The 16,301-nt window shown below is 42.4% G+C and overlaps 1 pseudogene; it reads left to right on the forward strand.

Moving 5' to 3' along the window:
- The first annotated feature begins 2,060 nt into the window (after window positions 1-2,060).
- Window positions 2,061-14,511, forward strand: LOC117502350 (annotated as a pseudogene).
- The last annotated feature ends 1,790 nt before the right edge of the window (window positions 14,512-16,301 follow it).

The following is a 16,301-nucleotide window of genomic DNA, read 5'->3' on the forward strand; positions in this document are numbered from 1 at the left end:
GCTGATTAGACAATTAGCATAACGTGACAGCTCACTAACACAAGGTGTGAGGGACACCAAATCCACTGTCATTACTTCATAAAAGTCACCAAAACCAAATTACCTTAGGAAGTGTGCTGAAGAGCGTGAGACCTCACCCAGTCCTCCTTCACAGACTGTGGCGTCAAACCTGGAGCGGTCTCTGCGTCCGTGATGGTGAGATTGTTCTCCTGACGTCGATCTCACACGTCTGCTCACAAGGTCGAGTCTCTGGCAATCACACACTGTGCATTCAAGGTTTAAATGCAGCAATCTCTGATTAAGACAAAATGCACCACAGCTGTGAGTCCTGATGACCTGCATGTGAAAACAAGCCTCAGGTGTTCAGGGTGAGGTCCTAATGCTCAGCCACTCAGTCCTGAATGCATACCACCTGGTGGGAGAAACAGAAAACAAAAACCAAGCCAGCCAAACACCCCAGCCCACAACAATATCACCCCAATAGAGCGCTTCGCTCTCAGACTGCAGGCTTACTTGTAGTTCCTAGGGTTTGTAAGAGTAGAATGGGAGGCAGAGCCTTCAGCTTTCAGGCTCCTCTCCTGTGGAACCAGCTCCCAATTCAAATCAGGGAGACAGACACCCTCTCTACTTTTAAGATTAGGCTTAAAACTTTCCTTTTTGCTAAAGCTTATAGTTAGGGCTGGATCAGGTGACCCTGAACCATCCCTTAGTTATGCTGCTATAGACTTAGACTGCTGGGGGGTTCCCATGATGCACTGAGTGTTTCTTTCTCTTTTTGCTCTGTATGCACCACTCTGCATTTAATCATTAGTGATTGATCTCTGCTCCCCTCCACAGCATGTCTTTTTCCTGGTTCTCTCCCTCAGCCCCAACCAGTCCCAGCAGAAGACTGCCCCTCCCTGAGCCTGGTTCTGCTGGAGGTTTCTTCCTGTTAAAAGGGAGTTTTTCCTTCCCACTGTCGCCAAGTGCTTGCTCACAGGGAGTCATTTTGACCGTTGGGGTTTTTACGTAATTATTGTATGGCCTTGCCTTACAATATAAAGCGCCTTGGGGCAACTGTTTGTTGTGATTTGGCGCTATATAAATAAAATTGATTGATTGATTGATTGAAGCCACAGTGGGTACAAAGTCATTGTAGCTCACTCAGAATTTGGCATAAACAAGATGAAAGTGTAACTTGCATCACTTTGTCCCACTCTGGGCGTGAACTCAAAGCCTCCAGGATAGGAGGCAGGCACTCTCACCACAAGGCTTAAACTCATGGCCTCTAGCATCAGTTGCTAGAGTGTCTTTTGGCCTAGGAGAGTGACGTTTACAATCTTCTTCTGCACAGTGCCACCTGCTGACCTCTGTTACAAAAGGATGAATCCAATTTGCTTTCTTTCAGCAGTTCAGGCTGGTGGCGTGATGTTATCATGTTAATGTACGTCCTTCAGCTTTTCACTTGTTTCACCACAGTATATCAATGGCAGAACTGCATGCTGATGTGGCACAAGTTCTACACCAGATGCCCTTTCAAACAGCGTGGATACTGGGCTTCCCATTCTCCCCAGTGCCCATTGATTGTAGATTGCCAGTGTCCTTTAACCTCTGTGTTTGTTATTATTTATATTGAGATATTAGCATTGTAGTTCTACAAAATAATTTGAGTTCTGCGCAAGAAAACCTCTGAAATACTTAATACCATTATACTTTGAAAGAAGGCACGTATGCAAGGCAATTACCTATGTTATACTGCCCCCTAGAGAGCTGAAATGTAAACGTCTGGAGTGCATGAATGTTTGTGATGACTTGCAATAACAAACTATGCCACTTTAACTTAAAAAAAATCTAAATCAATGATATTCATGTTATTTATTTAATACTTTGCAGCACCAATAAATATCAATAAATAAAAAGTATCTCTAGATTACCATGGTACCATGAATGTCTGCTTTGTACTGAATGGCCTGTTTTAAGATCTAGGAGCTGGTTATGCTGGATTCCCTTTGCTGTCATTTGTGCCACACCTGTGACGTGTCAGTCCAGTATTATATTGTGGATCTGAAAAGAGGAAATGAAAATAATAATTTAGGTTTCGTTTTCCATTCTTGCTGAGGTTGTGGAGGGAGGGACAGTAACCAGGCAGATATTTACAGTACAAACACAGCTTCAGACATAGTTTCACCATCAACCAGAGCTCTTCAAGTACTTGATTATCAAGGACCATGAGCAGAGCTACAGGTAATAACATATTTTATAATTGCATTTTGGTGTAACTGCTACAACCAACATTTATCAGATTTATTTATTATGCTTTTTGTGTTACATCTTCTCTGATGACTGGCTGACTTGCTAAAAACACAAGGCAATGACCAGGGGCGGAAGCAACAATGACTCAAGTTACTGTAATTAAGTAGTTTTTGAGGGGTATTTCTACTTTTATTAGTATATTTTTACATCTGTAATTTTATTTGTACTGAAGTGCAAATTGAAGTAGATAATCTACTTCACTACTTTTAAGTTCTTTTACAGTTCATTACTGTCTGCCTAAAATATACCACGTCCCATTTTCAGGGGAAAAAGAAACTCAACAACACAGTCAAATGCCACTTGTACAGTGGGTGGGGGTTCAAATGCTGTGAAGCTGCAGCTTTGAAGGAATTTCTGAATAAGTTAGTCATTATTTTCCTTGGAGAATATGCCATCAGTTAAAGCTGCTTGATGTAAAACTCGAGTTAGTCAGCAGTTATAAGTACTTGGGATTAACTACAGACATGGAGCCTTTCATTGTTTTCTTAGTTTATCTTAAACACTTGATCTCTAAATTAAGGGTGAAGCTAGGCTTCCTTTATAGAAATAAGAAGTTTTTAAGAGCTCAGAAGCTCCTGATAACTGCTACCTTCTTGCTTGTACTGGACTACGGCGTTGTGTACATGTGTGCTTGAACTAGTTGTCTTCAGTCCTTGACCCCACTGTATCATTGTGCTTTGAGATTCATCACTGGTTGTAACTGCCTCACCCACTACTGTGAGTTGTATGCCAATGCTGGCATCAGGGGTGTAGCACCAAATTCTGGGCCCTAGGTACTAGCCATATTGAGGGCCCCCCCCCACACACACTGTTGTGCTCTTTTTTATCAATGGAAACACCAAATTTCTAATACGTAGTCAAACCAGGTCTACATCATGTATACCTTAGATCACACATGGGAGTCAGAACCCTTTTTAAAGTTGGGGGAACTGTTGAGAAAGTGAATGCACGGACCCACGTTAGGGGGCGTAAATGACCGGTCAATAGGAATACCAATAAATAACAATTTATTGTGCAAAAGTGCAAACAGGTCTCAAATATGCAGAGTCCAATCAAATAACAAATGGTGACACGTAGGCAGGCCCGAGGGTAGGAGACATCTATCCAGAGAAGAGCCGGAACCCACAAAGTTCCACCGCCAGCCGGAGGCCTGCAATACACCAGAGCCGCCAGGTCCTGGTACCCCAGGTGGCCACCGCTCGAGGCTGTCGGACCAGTACTGCTGGCAGGAGCAAAAACAGATGAGATGGGTGTGTGCACACCCAGCAAACAGATATCAAAACCACAGTAATCCTCCTGAGGGAAAACTCCAAATAACTCCCAGAGTGCAGAGGAAAACTGGAAAACGTGCAGTGTCAATTGTTATACTTAGCAAGTAAGAAGTGAGGAGTGGAGACGCCAACTCCTCCAAACTTCCCACAAACCCAGCTACAAGTTGCAAGTATATAAATCACAACTGCAAAGACTTCAGTAGCAATGAATGTGCGTACGGCACAAAATGGCTGAGTATGTTTACCTGTTAGGTAAGCTGATAACTCAGCAGAGTTATAGTGTCTCTCCCAGGCTTTTATGGATGTGGTGATGAGTGATGACGGCCTAACGGTGCACACCTGGTGGTACCAAAAAGCCCAGTGCCCCCTCTAGAGGCCCAAACGCTGCCAACATGGCAGGGCGCCATCTGGTGGTGGGCCAGCAGTACCTCCTCTTCAGCGGCCCACAACAGGAACAATATTGAGTTGGGGGGTCTGGGGGACCAAATTGCAGCATTTTCTAGAAAAATGGTACAATTTGGTGCATCCCCGTGCATTTTAACAGAGATATACCCCAATGTTAACTTGACTACAAATTACGGTTTGGCATATAAAATCTACAGTCACAGCAAAATATCTAATTTAACACAATTTTCCAAAATAAGTAATTCAATAAAAGTAAGTGTAATTCATCGCTTAACAGTGTGTAATTCCCTTTGTGAAGAAAAAAAAATACATAATACAATATTCTACAATCAAAACAAAGACCAGATTACCCATCTTATAGTCAATGTCATTCAGTAAACTCAGTCCATATTAATAACAAACAGACTTTCAGAATATTACTCCCTTTACCTACAACTTGTAGGTTAAGGGAGTACTGGACTGTCTTATGAAGTAATATAAAATAATGTCATAATAAAAATGACATTTTATAACCCTGTATTTAAAAAAGAAGGTAATTCCTGTTATTTCTTAACAATATTAGACTGAATAAATCAATGCAGTATATTTGTGTTTGTTAAAAATAAGGAAAAAGGTTCATTCATATTATATACTCTCTACATTCATACCATAATAGCCCTATTACTTTCTGTATACTTTGTAATTCTCTGTAATATTATATAGTTTGTATAGTCATCTTCTATCTGTCCCTCGGTTCCTGGTACTACAAAGACACACCATTTATTAGGTAATCCTAAAAAGCAAATAGACAAAACAGGAAAAAAATGTGTTAAAGGTTACTAAAATTTAATTACATTTTAGTTAAATAATTTGCTTGTAAAGTGGCTCCATATGCTCACCTTCACTAACATCCTCGTTGCTTGTTGTTGGGAAAGTGTAGTGACACGGACCCACAACAGGGGGCGTAAGTTAAATTTGAACACTTTACTGTTGTGAATGCCACAACCAAACACAGCAGATTACAGAATGAATACAAGTCAATCAATAAAGGTGTCGTGTGGGCAGGCTCGACGATAGGAGACGCCCGTCTGTAGACGAACCGGAACCACACGATTTCCACCACCACCGAACCCGAGGGATACTGGAGCCGCCAAGTCCCGAAGTCCCCAGGTGGCCACCGTCTCAGCGTGTCGGATCTGGTACTGCTGGCGGAAAACAAAGACAGTCAAGTGTGGGTGTGTGTACACCCTGTAACAATAATGGTGGGAATTCCACCTCCACCTCCGATTCACACGTGCAGCTCCTGTCACAAAGCACTTATCTGGCGGGGTGTGAAGCGAAGCTGTCGCCGGTCACGCCAATCTCCAGACAATGCACTCCACAGGAAAAACAGCTGCAAAAATGAGTTCAGACTAAACACAGTTAGTTACACGGCTGAGAATATTACCTCTCGCTGAAGTCGATATCTCGGCGATGTGGTGGAGGTGTCTTCCTGCTTTTATTCCAGGTGAGATGCAGATGATCGGTGACAGCTGTCATGGTTGATGAGTGACAGCTGTCACCTCGGCTGTTCCTGTAGGCGGCAGCGCCCTCTCGTGCCTGAAGCCCGCACTTCAGGCAGGGCGCCCTCTGGTGGTGGGCCAGCAGTACCTCCTCTTCTGGTGGCCCACACAACAGGACCCCCCCCTCAACGGGCGCCTCCTGGCGCCGACCAGTCTTATTCGGGTGGCGACGGTAGAAATCGGCCAGGAGGGCCGGGTCCAGGATGAAGCTCCTCTTCACCCAGGAGCATTCTTCGGGTCCATACCCTTCCCAGTCCACCAAATATTGAAAGCCCCGGCCCATTCGACGGATGTCCAAGAGCCGACGTACTGTCCAAGCCGGCTCCCCGTCGATAATACGGGCAGGAGGCGGCGCTGGACCGGGTGCACAGAGGGGTGAGGTGTGATGTGGTTTTACCCTGGAGACGTGAAAGACTGGATGGATCCGCAGTGATTTCTTTGAATGCCTTCTGCTGTGTTTAAAGAGACTGCAAACAGAATTCTTTTGCACTGTGCTGCTCGTGTTTCTAAATTTTAATTTGTTTTATCTTATATATTGTTGCAAGGACCAAGCTGATTGTTTTATCTGTATATTGCTTGTATTTTATTTGTTTTTAACATTCTTTTGATGATGTCAACCTGTGTATTATAACATGGGCTGCTGACTTTCTTGGCCAGGTCACCCTGGTAAAAGAGGTTTTGATTTCAATGGGCTTTTTATCTGGTTAAATAATAAGGGATTATTAACCGACCGCGAGGTCTGTATTGGGAAATGTCAGGCAGACATGTTGATAGTACGGACCGAGCGTTACCACAGAGGTCTGACATCACTGTACAGATCGAGCAAGCAAGGTTAATAATTTGTTTATTATATGGCTATTATATATATAAACCCACAAACGTACAGTATCACCCAAATATGAAAGCTGCTGATGGCTCATAGTAGTCAGACCTGTTTGCTTCACCTCCATGAAGAACTTGCTAACAGATGGTCTGGTCGTTAGCTGGTAAGCTTTCAATCTGTGTGTTTTTTCAGGTGCTGTTTAGATATTTATGGAGTAGGTTTATGTCCGACTTGGTTTTTTAATCATGTTTTTTGCTTCCTGGTTTGTAACAAAAATACGCATTGCGGACCGATTGTCATGGTAACTGGTCCAGATATGGGAAAATTGTTGGGAAAGTGTAAGTACACGGACCCACAACAGGGGGCGCAAATGAACGGACAATAGAATAGGTCAAATAACAACACTTTACTGTTGCGAACGTGCACAACAAACACAACAGATTCCACAATAGATCAAAGGTCAAATTACAAGGTGTCGTGTGGGCAGGCTCGAAGATAGGAGACGCCTCTCCAAAGCAGAACCGGAACCACACGATTTCCTCCGCCACCAGACCCCGGGAATACTGGAGCCGCCAAGTCCCGAACTCCCAGGTGGCCACTGCCTCCGCGTGTCGGACCTGGTACTGCTGGCGAGGAACAAAAACACAATTAAACGTGGGTGCGTCTGCACCCAGCAATCTGCACGGCAGGGAAGCTACCTCCACCTCTCGTTGGAGAAAAAGTCTGTTATCACTCACAAAAATCACAACAAAAAGGCTTTCTATCAAGCAGTCAGGCTGAGGATATTACCTTTCAGGTAGAACGATATCTCGGCAAAGAGGTGGAGATGACGTCTTGCTGATATACCGATGCAGATCAGATGAGTGGTGACAGCTGTCACAGGTGATGAGTGTCAGCTGTCACCCCGGCTGCTCCTGTGAGGCGGCAGCGCCCTCTGGTGCCTGGAGCCCGCACTCCAGGCAGGGTGCCCTCTGGTGGTGGTGGGCCAGCAGTACCTCCTCTTCAGCAGCCCACACAACAAAAATATCCGAATGGTAATCAGCCAATCAGAGTGTGCATTGTTATTATGCACTCGTGTGCATTCATTTCTCAGTTCTTCCGTTAGTATTGAATAATGTCTTTATTGGTAAATGGAATTTGAGAATACAGATCTGTTTGGTAAATAAAATAAGATTCCACTCTCCAGGCAAATTAACCATGAGACATACTCCCCAACAATAGACTATTATTTTTCTTCTCTCAGCTGCTCCCATTAGGGGTCGCCACAGCAGATCATTTTCATCTCACCCTGTCCTCTGTAGCTTCCACTGTTACACCACCCACCTGCATGTCCTCCCTCACCACATCCATAAACCTGCTCTTTGGCTTCCCTCTTCTCCTGCCTGGTGGCTCCATCCTCAGCATCCTTCTCCCTATATACCCTGAGTCCCTTCTCTGCACATGCCCAAACCATCTCAATCTCACCTCTCTGACTGTCTCCAAACTGTCCAACCTGTCTGATCCCCTCCCTCCTGTCTGATCTTATCCGTCAACCTGTCCATCGCCATCGCAAACAAGAAAGTACTCAGAGCTGATCCTTGGTGTAATCTTGTGTGTAGATAGTCCAAACTATAGCTTTTTGGAATATTTATGATCAGAGAAATAATGTGATATAGTTTTCAATATGATTGGAGCATCTTTCAGTTTTGACCCTTGTGTAATTCTTCAATTGACACCTACCTGGCTGCCTATTGAAAATTCAAGTGGCCAATCAGCTTTTTCAAAAGAGTAATTAATGTCTAAGGAGTATTTGTGGCAAATTTGGTGCTTGTTTCACCATTTAAAATATTCCTCTATAAATATTCTGTCATCTGCCGCACTATTCTGTTAGGTTCTGTCCATTGTCTTCCCCTATGTCAGAGTTCTTGAACTCATTCCAGAAGGGCCAAGAGGGTGCAGGTTTTCTTTGCAGCCACCCACTGCACCAGGTAATTTCACTGATTAACATTACTTTGAGCAGATGGAATCAATCAGTGAAATCCAGGCCAGTCTCACATTTTTTTCATGCTCCCGTCACGAAATGAGTCAGATTTTTGTGACAGGGTTTTTTTAAGCTCACTATTACTAACCCTACTCCTACCCCCAACCCTAACCATAACCACCCCCCCACCGCTTCACTTTTAATTCCGTGCAGCCATCACAGAATGAATGAGAATGAATTTGTGCTGCTGTGATGAAAATGAGGCACTTTTCGTTACAATATCACAAACCAATAGATTAATGTATATTTCCTGCCCCTGAATCATGACATGTTGTGAGACGGGGTTGGTGAAATCACCTGGTGGAGTAGGTGGTTGCAAAGAAAACCTGCACCTTCTTGGCCGTTTCTGGGATGAGTTGAAGACTTCTGTCCTATGTGTTCTTAGTCTATCTTCTTCAGTGTCTGTATGCAGGTGCAGGTGCTGGGCTGGGCGTGGCTGACCTAGTTTCAACTCTGCCTCCACCTAAGCTCACCTGCTCCTCACACACTGATTGCCTCCACCTCAAGCTGCAGTATTTAAACCCGGTCTCACGCTCCTCTCACTGCCCATTTGTTGTTGTAACCACTAACCACTTTCTGAACTTTTGTAACTCGATTGTATTCTGTGTTTTTGTTGCTCCTTTTTAACCCCTGTGTTTTTTTCCTGCTTTTTCTGTTGTGAAAGTGTAGTGACACGGACCCACAACAGGGGGCGCAAATGAACGGTCAATAGATGAGCCAAAAATTAACAATTTAATGTTGTGAAGGTGCACAACGAACATACAGACAATCTCAGAATATGATTACAGTCAATCCACAAAGGTGACGTGTGGGCAGGCTCGAGGATAGAAGACGTCTGTCCTGAGAAGAGCCGGAACCACACGATTTCCGCCGCCACCGAACCTGGTGAATACTGGAGCCACCAAGTCCCGAATTCCCAGGTGATCACCGTCCCCGACTGTCGGATCTGGTACTGCTGGCGAGAACAAAGACAGTCAAGTGTGGGTGTGTGTACACCCCGTAACAACAACGGTGGGAATGCCACCTCCACCTCTCACTCAATATGTTGCAGAGTACCGCAGTGATTCCTCAGGGGAAATGAGTGCCGTCCTGCACTCACTCAGCCTCCACAGAAAAAGGGACCGGTACTCCTGCAAACACTCACAATATACAGATATGTTGCAACACAAATGGCTGAGGATATTACCTCCAACGAAGTACGATATCTCGGCAACGAGGTGGAGATGACGTCTGGTCTTTATGGAGTGAGATGATGTTGAGTAGATGGGTGACAGCTGTCAAGAGATAATGAGTGACAGCTGTCACCCCCGGCTGTGTCCGTGGGGGCAGCGCCCTCTCGTGCCTGAAGCCCGCACTTCAGGCAGGGCGCCCACTGGTGGTGGGCCAGCAGTACCTCCTCTTCTGGCGGCCCACACAACATTTTCCTCTAATCCAGCCACACTCACCAGACCTGCTTGCCTTGCTCAGCTTAGTGTTTGTCCTTCCCTGCTCAACATGTGGAACCCCTTTACTTTTGCAATAAACCCCTTTTTGACCTTTTATCTGTTTGGAGTCTGTTGTTCTGTGTTCAATTTCTGTTTGAAGCTCTTGCACTTCCTGATTTACTCTCTCCACATAATACAGCCTTTCTCTCTCTCATTTTCTTTATTCATCAGCTCCTCAAAATATTCCCTCCACCTTCTCAGCACACTCTCCTCACTTGTCAACACATTGCCATCTGCATCTTTTACCACCCTAACATGCAACACATCCTTTCTAGCTCTGTCCCTTTGTCTGGCCAGTTGGTACAAGTCCTTTTCTCCTTCCTTTCTGATCAACTTCTTGTACAGCTTGCTATATGCCTTTTCCTTAGCTTTTGCTACTTTTCACCTTACGCCACATCTCCTTGTACTCCTGTCTGCTTTCTTCATCTCTCTGTCTATCCCAATTCTTTTTTGCCAACTTCTTTCTCCTTATGCTTTCCTGGACATCTTTGTTCCACCACCATGTCTTCTTGTCTTCCTTCCGTTGTCCAGATGTCACACCCAGTACCTTCCTAGCGGTCTCCCTCACCACATCTAAAGTACTTTTCCAGTTGTCCAAAATTGCTTCCCCTCCATCCAGTGCCTCTCTCACCTGCTCACTGAATTTCACACAAGTCTTCCTCCTTCAGCTTCCACCATCTGATCCTTTGTTGAGCTCTCACTCTCTTCTTCTTCTTCACTACATCTAAAGTCATCCTACAAACCACCATCCTGTGCTGTCTAGCTACACTCTCTCCTGCCACCACCTTACAATCTCCAATTTCTTTTAGCTTGCATCTCCTACAAAGAATGTAGTCCACCTGTGTGCACCTTCCTCCACTCTTACATGTCACCCTGTGCTCCTGCCTTAAAGTAGATTTTCACTACAGCCATTTCCATCCTTTTTTGCAAAATCAACTACCACCTGCCCTTCCACATTCCTATCCTTGACACCATATCTACCCATTACTTCCTCATCACCTCTGTTCCCTTCACCAACATGTCTATTGAAGTCCGCTCCTATCACTACTCTTTCATCCTTGAGCATACTGTCCACCACCTGATCTAACTCACTCCAGAAATCTTCTTTCTCCTTTGTTTTGCAGCCTACCTGTGGGCCATATGCACTGATGATATTCATAATCACCCCTACAATTTCCACAATTTCCAACTTCACGCTCATCACCCTGTTGGACACTCGCTTAACCTCCAACACACTCTTAACATACTCTTCCTTAAAATGACCCCAAAATCATTTTTCTTCCTATCCACACCATGATACGACAACTTGAAGCCACTGCCTATGCTCCTGGCCTTACTTCCCTTCCCCTTCCACTTGGTCTCTTGCACACACGATATGTCTACCTTTCTGCTCTCCATCATATCAGCAAGCTCTCTCCCTTTATCAGTCATACTGCCAACATTCAAAGTCCCGACTCTCACTTCTACCCTTGTAGTTTTCCTCTTCTCCTGCTTGTCTCTGGACACGTTTTCCACCTCTTCTTCTTCTTTGCCCAGCAGTAGCCAATTTCTGCCGGCACCGATGGTGGTCATTGTTAACTTGGGCCTCGACCGATCCAGTATGCAAATTTGATTTGTACTCTGTGTCTTTATTTTGCCTTCTTTTATGCCAGATGCCTTTCTTGACACAACCCTACCCATTGATACGGGCTTGAGACTGGTGCTCGGAGTGTACTGGCTGCACATCTTGTGGCTGAGATTTGACAAACTTTAAGGTTAACGCCCTCCTCATTTAATCTGGACTTGGGACCGGCAGTCAGAATGTACTGGCTGTACACCTCATGTGGCTGAGGTGACGCTGGATAGACTCTGAACTTTATAAGCCAACTTCTGCTGAAACTTAATAAAAGGTTTAGAAGGGAACTGCCCAAGACATGCTACTATGTCCAAGAGTTTAAGGCCCATGCTCAGGTGTTTGTTTGCAGTGCAGTGGGAAAAGTTCGTACTCTTTACACAGGTTCAAAATTATGTTTAGTATTCTCGAAACTGAAAAAAATTCCTGTTTTAGGTGTTAATTTGTGAAGAACACAAATGGCCCTGAGTATGATCCATTCATATATTTCATCAATAAGGTGGGAATATGTTTTATTAACAGTAGGTATACTATATGGATCTCCAGTTTGATTCATTCATATTCATAATTAATGAAATATCAAAGACTAAAAAGTAAGTAGTACTCTGAGTAGTTTTTGAGAAGAGTACTTTGTATTTTTACAAAGTCAGAAGGACCGGTAGTTAGAAAATCAGTTGGGTTTCAGTAGAAAAACCTCTGAACAATAACAGTGAAAAGTAGAAAATGTCTTCAGCTTTATTTAAAATATAACTTAAAAATAAAATAAACACCAGCCCAAATGAATGGCATGCATATGAACATGTACTTCTCCAGCAGAGAGGAACTGCACAGAATTCAACAAATCATGAACAATGGCTACATTAGCCAACAAAACATATCCTGTAATACCTTTTGTATAACATTATTACTGTAAATTGTTGCATAATGTTCAGCGGCAAAAATAAAGTCTCCGAAAAACATATACATGTATGGAATGTCCCAAAACATTTTTCTGACAACTGGGCAGCTTAGGTTTAAATCATGTTAGCTTTAGATTCAATAAGGTTTGGTATCAAATAACCTTACATTCAGTCAGCTTTATATTTTGTTAGTTTGCAGTGCAGTTAGCCTTCTATAATTACATAACTTTAGCTCACTTTTCAGATCCAGATCTAATATAGTTCAGCATGAAATTTTACTACCTGACAGCCTGTTATGGGATTAAGCAAAGAACTAGAAAGAGCTAGAGGCCTAAAAGCAAGAATTTTGTAAGGAGCTTGAAGTCAAAGACAACTGGATGAAGAAAGAGCCGGAGGCCCAGGAGGAAACATTCCAAAAGGATCTGGACGCAAAGAATAATTGCCTCATGAAAGAGCTGGAGGTCTGGGAGGAAAAATTCTCATAAAGAATTTGAAGACAAGAAAGACAGTGACAAAAAAGAAACATCTGGCCAGAAGGACTGTGGCTTTTTTTTTTTTTTTTTTTTTTTTATGGGGTTCTCAATAGCAAGATACTTCACAAAGTAGGATAGACAAGAATGGACCGAAGGGGGCTTCATTAGATTTGGGCACAAATAGACAAGAACATGTTTTTAAAAATGATCCTGCATGTTTTTATTGCACTTTTTCATGATATTAATCTTTCATTAATAATAATAATAATAATAAAGCAACAAAAGTTGTTTACTGTTTTTTTTTGGGGGGGGGGGGGGGGGTCTTGTTCAGCACCCCAGTTTCTTCCTCTTGATAAAACTGATCATTTGTTCAGGTTTTGTAGAGATAAGCTGAAAATGTTTTCAATTTCAATTTATTCAATTTATAACGTGCCAATTCGTGACAGCGTAGCCGTAAGGCGCCTCACACAAAATAGTTCAAGGACAATGTAAAATTAAAAGATTAAAAGCACAATTAAAAGTTCAAAAAGCACAATAAATAGTAAAAAAAAAAAAAAAAAAAATTAAAAGAATTAAAAAAGATGCCAACACAACATTCTAACCATATAACTGAGTAAAAAGATGCGTCTTTAGTCTGTTCTATGGTAAACAGGTGAATACTGATGGTCATGTGACACATAAAGGCTGCACACAGCTGACTGGGCTTTATCTCATCACACAGAGTGGGTTCCTTTGTTGTGGCGGGACACCTTTGAGGACATGCTGGATGATGAACTGGACAATGATGACCAGTGGACTCTCAACTTTAACTATACTCAGACAGACACAATCACCAGTGAGGAGAGGAAGAGAGGCTGGAAGGTCTACTCCCACTGTGCCTATGGAAAGTATGTATTGGGAAATTTTTATGTTCACTGTAGTCATTTTTCTAGTTTTTGCTAGATATTAGTAGATATTAGTTGTAAGATCTTAAAGATGTGTCACATGATGTCTTGTCTAACCACATTCCTGTGGCAACTCCATACCACCACATAATGAGAAGCTATGACATGAAAAAAAACGCCATTCTGTGGAGAATTCCGGTACTGCACCAATAACCCCAAGACATTTTACCAGTAAATGTGATCTTATTTAGTTGTCACAAAGCTGATGGATGTGGCCTGTCTTGTTTGTAACAGCCGATTAACAAAAGGGAAATTTAATTTCAGTTTATATTCTTAAGACCTCAGAATCTGTTGGCTCATTTTTGCAACATCTCAATATTTTCTGAATAATTTTCAAGTCTCATTACTTGCATTTGGATATCCCTTTTCCAATCTCCACAGTTTCCAATGCGGTTCCTGCTACAAGACCTGGCCTTCAGCACGGGTGGTGGTGTTGTTCCGTTACCGTCTGCGGCAAGGCCGGGGATCAGTGATCATGCGGCCTTTTGGACAGGCCTGTCGCACCTGCTATGGTGTCTATGAGCTTCCAGGTTTTTCTCACAATGAGGTGGAAAAAGCTTTGCACAGACTGTTTTCCAAAATTAGGAAGAACTGCTATGGAGAGATGAGGATGATAGCTCCACAGGGAGCTCTTACAAAAGGTGGACTAAGCCACATGAAAAAAGTCTGTGTGAGGCCTGTGGTATGGGCATTTGCTGCCAAGAAGACTAGAAGATTTTTATGAGCAGAGAGGCTGGTAGTGCAGCAGATAACAGAAGATTTACAGAAGAATCCTGCAAATGCTGATACAAGCACCAAATTCAGCACGAGTACTCCTTAGACATTACTCTTTGAAAAAACCGTTGGCCACTGATTTTCAGTACTCACCCAGATAAGGGTCAATTGAAGAATTACACAGGGGTCAAAATGAAAAGATGCCCAATCATATTAAAAACTATACCGTATTATTTGTCTGATTACAAAGATTCCAGAAAGTATAGTTTGGACCATCTGTGACTGAATGTTTGAAGTTATGAGGTAAAACAGCAAGAATGATGACAAAGATCAATTTCAGCTTGTACAATGGTCAAAAGTAAAGTTGCTTCATTTGGTAAAAGGTGATGCAAATTATTGTTGAGTTAATAGGGTTTTAAAAAGGAATAGTTTGCATCATGTGTCATGCTGAGTTTTCACGTTACAGGGTAACATATGTCACATGTCATAGAATCTAGTGGACGTGGACATTGTTTGACCTTTAATTTGGAGACCAAACATTCACCACAGTCAAAGCTATTCCATTTGTTAGTCCTATTAGCTCAGTCTATAATTTGTATCACTTTTTTCGAAAATTGAAGTAACTTTAACTTTTGATCCCTGTACAAAGTGAAATGAACCTTTGTCACCATTCTTGCTGTTTTTACCACATAACTCCATAACATTCAGTCATAGATAGTGAAAACTATACCTTTTTGGAATATTTATGATCAGACAAATAATGTGGTATAGCTTTCAATATGTTTGGACATCTTCTAATTTTGACCCCTGTGTAAATCTTCAATTGACCCCTACCTGGCCACCTATTGAAAATTCAAGTGGCCAATTGTTTTTTTTTTGTTGTTGTTGTTTGTTTGTTTGTTTTTTTCAAAAGAGTAATGTCTAAGGAGCATTTGTGCTGAATTTGGTGCTTGTATCACCATTTAAAGAACTGTCTGAATTATCTGCTGCACTGTGAGTGGAAGCTTGTAATCTGGTTGATTAAGACTACCACAACACATTCCCTAGTTTCTTATTATTTCTAATCTATCTGTTCTATGAAGGTTTGTACACTTGTGCTTTTTAAAAATATTTTTGCAGCATAATACTAGAATGTAAAGTGTGACCTCATTTAGTTTTTAAGGTCTTTATAAAGCCGTTGTTTCAAAGATTTTAAACAACACATCAATAATTTGCATAAGGTACACAAATAAAATATGAACACCAATCAAAAGATGTTATAAATTCTTAATGGAATTAAATGCATGGAAAATACACATTTAGAAAGGAAAAAAAAATAAGAAAATATGATTTAATAAAATTGAACTAAATAGCAGAACAGCTGGGCTAACCAAAAATGCAAACTGTGACAGAAAGTCATTCCTCCCCACAACCATTAGACTCTATTACTCCTCCTGCTGCCACTCATCCAGACAATTGTTGTTCCCTCCCTGCCTTACTGTATCTCATTACTACTCCTTTTTATGCTACTCACATGTGCAATAATAACATGTCTGCAGTTACTCATATGCGCACGAACTCCCACTGTCAGAGTGTGCAATAACTTGTTGTTTATGTTGTGTGTTGGGGGGTGTGGCTGGATATTTTGGTGTTCTTTTCTTTTCTTTGCTCTCCAGGTGGCATGAGAGCTGATTTGTCTGTGGAGAAGGTGCTGGCTGAAGAATCCTTCACCCTCATCAACATCATGTGCAGCACCTGTGAATGGTGCTCACATGCAACCTTAAAGACTTTCAGCTGAAGCAGATAATTGGATGGCGTTCTGCATTTAAGTCATGTGTGATTCA

The sequence above is a fragment of the Thalassophryne amazonica genome, chromosome 20 (genome assembly GCF_902500255.1).
Source record: "Thalassophryne amazonica chromosome 20, fThaAma1.1, whole genome shotgun sequence".
NCBI lineage: Eukaryota > Metazoa > Chordata > Actinopteri > Batrachoidiformes > Batrachoididae > Thalassophryne > Thalassophryne amazonica.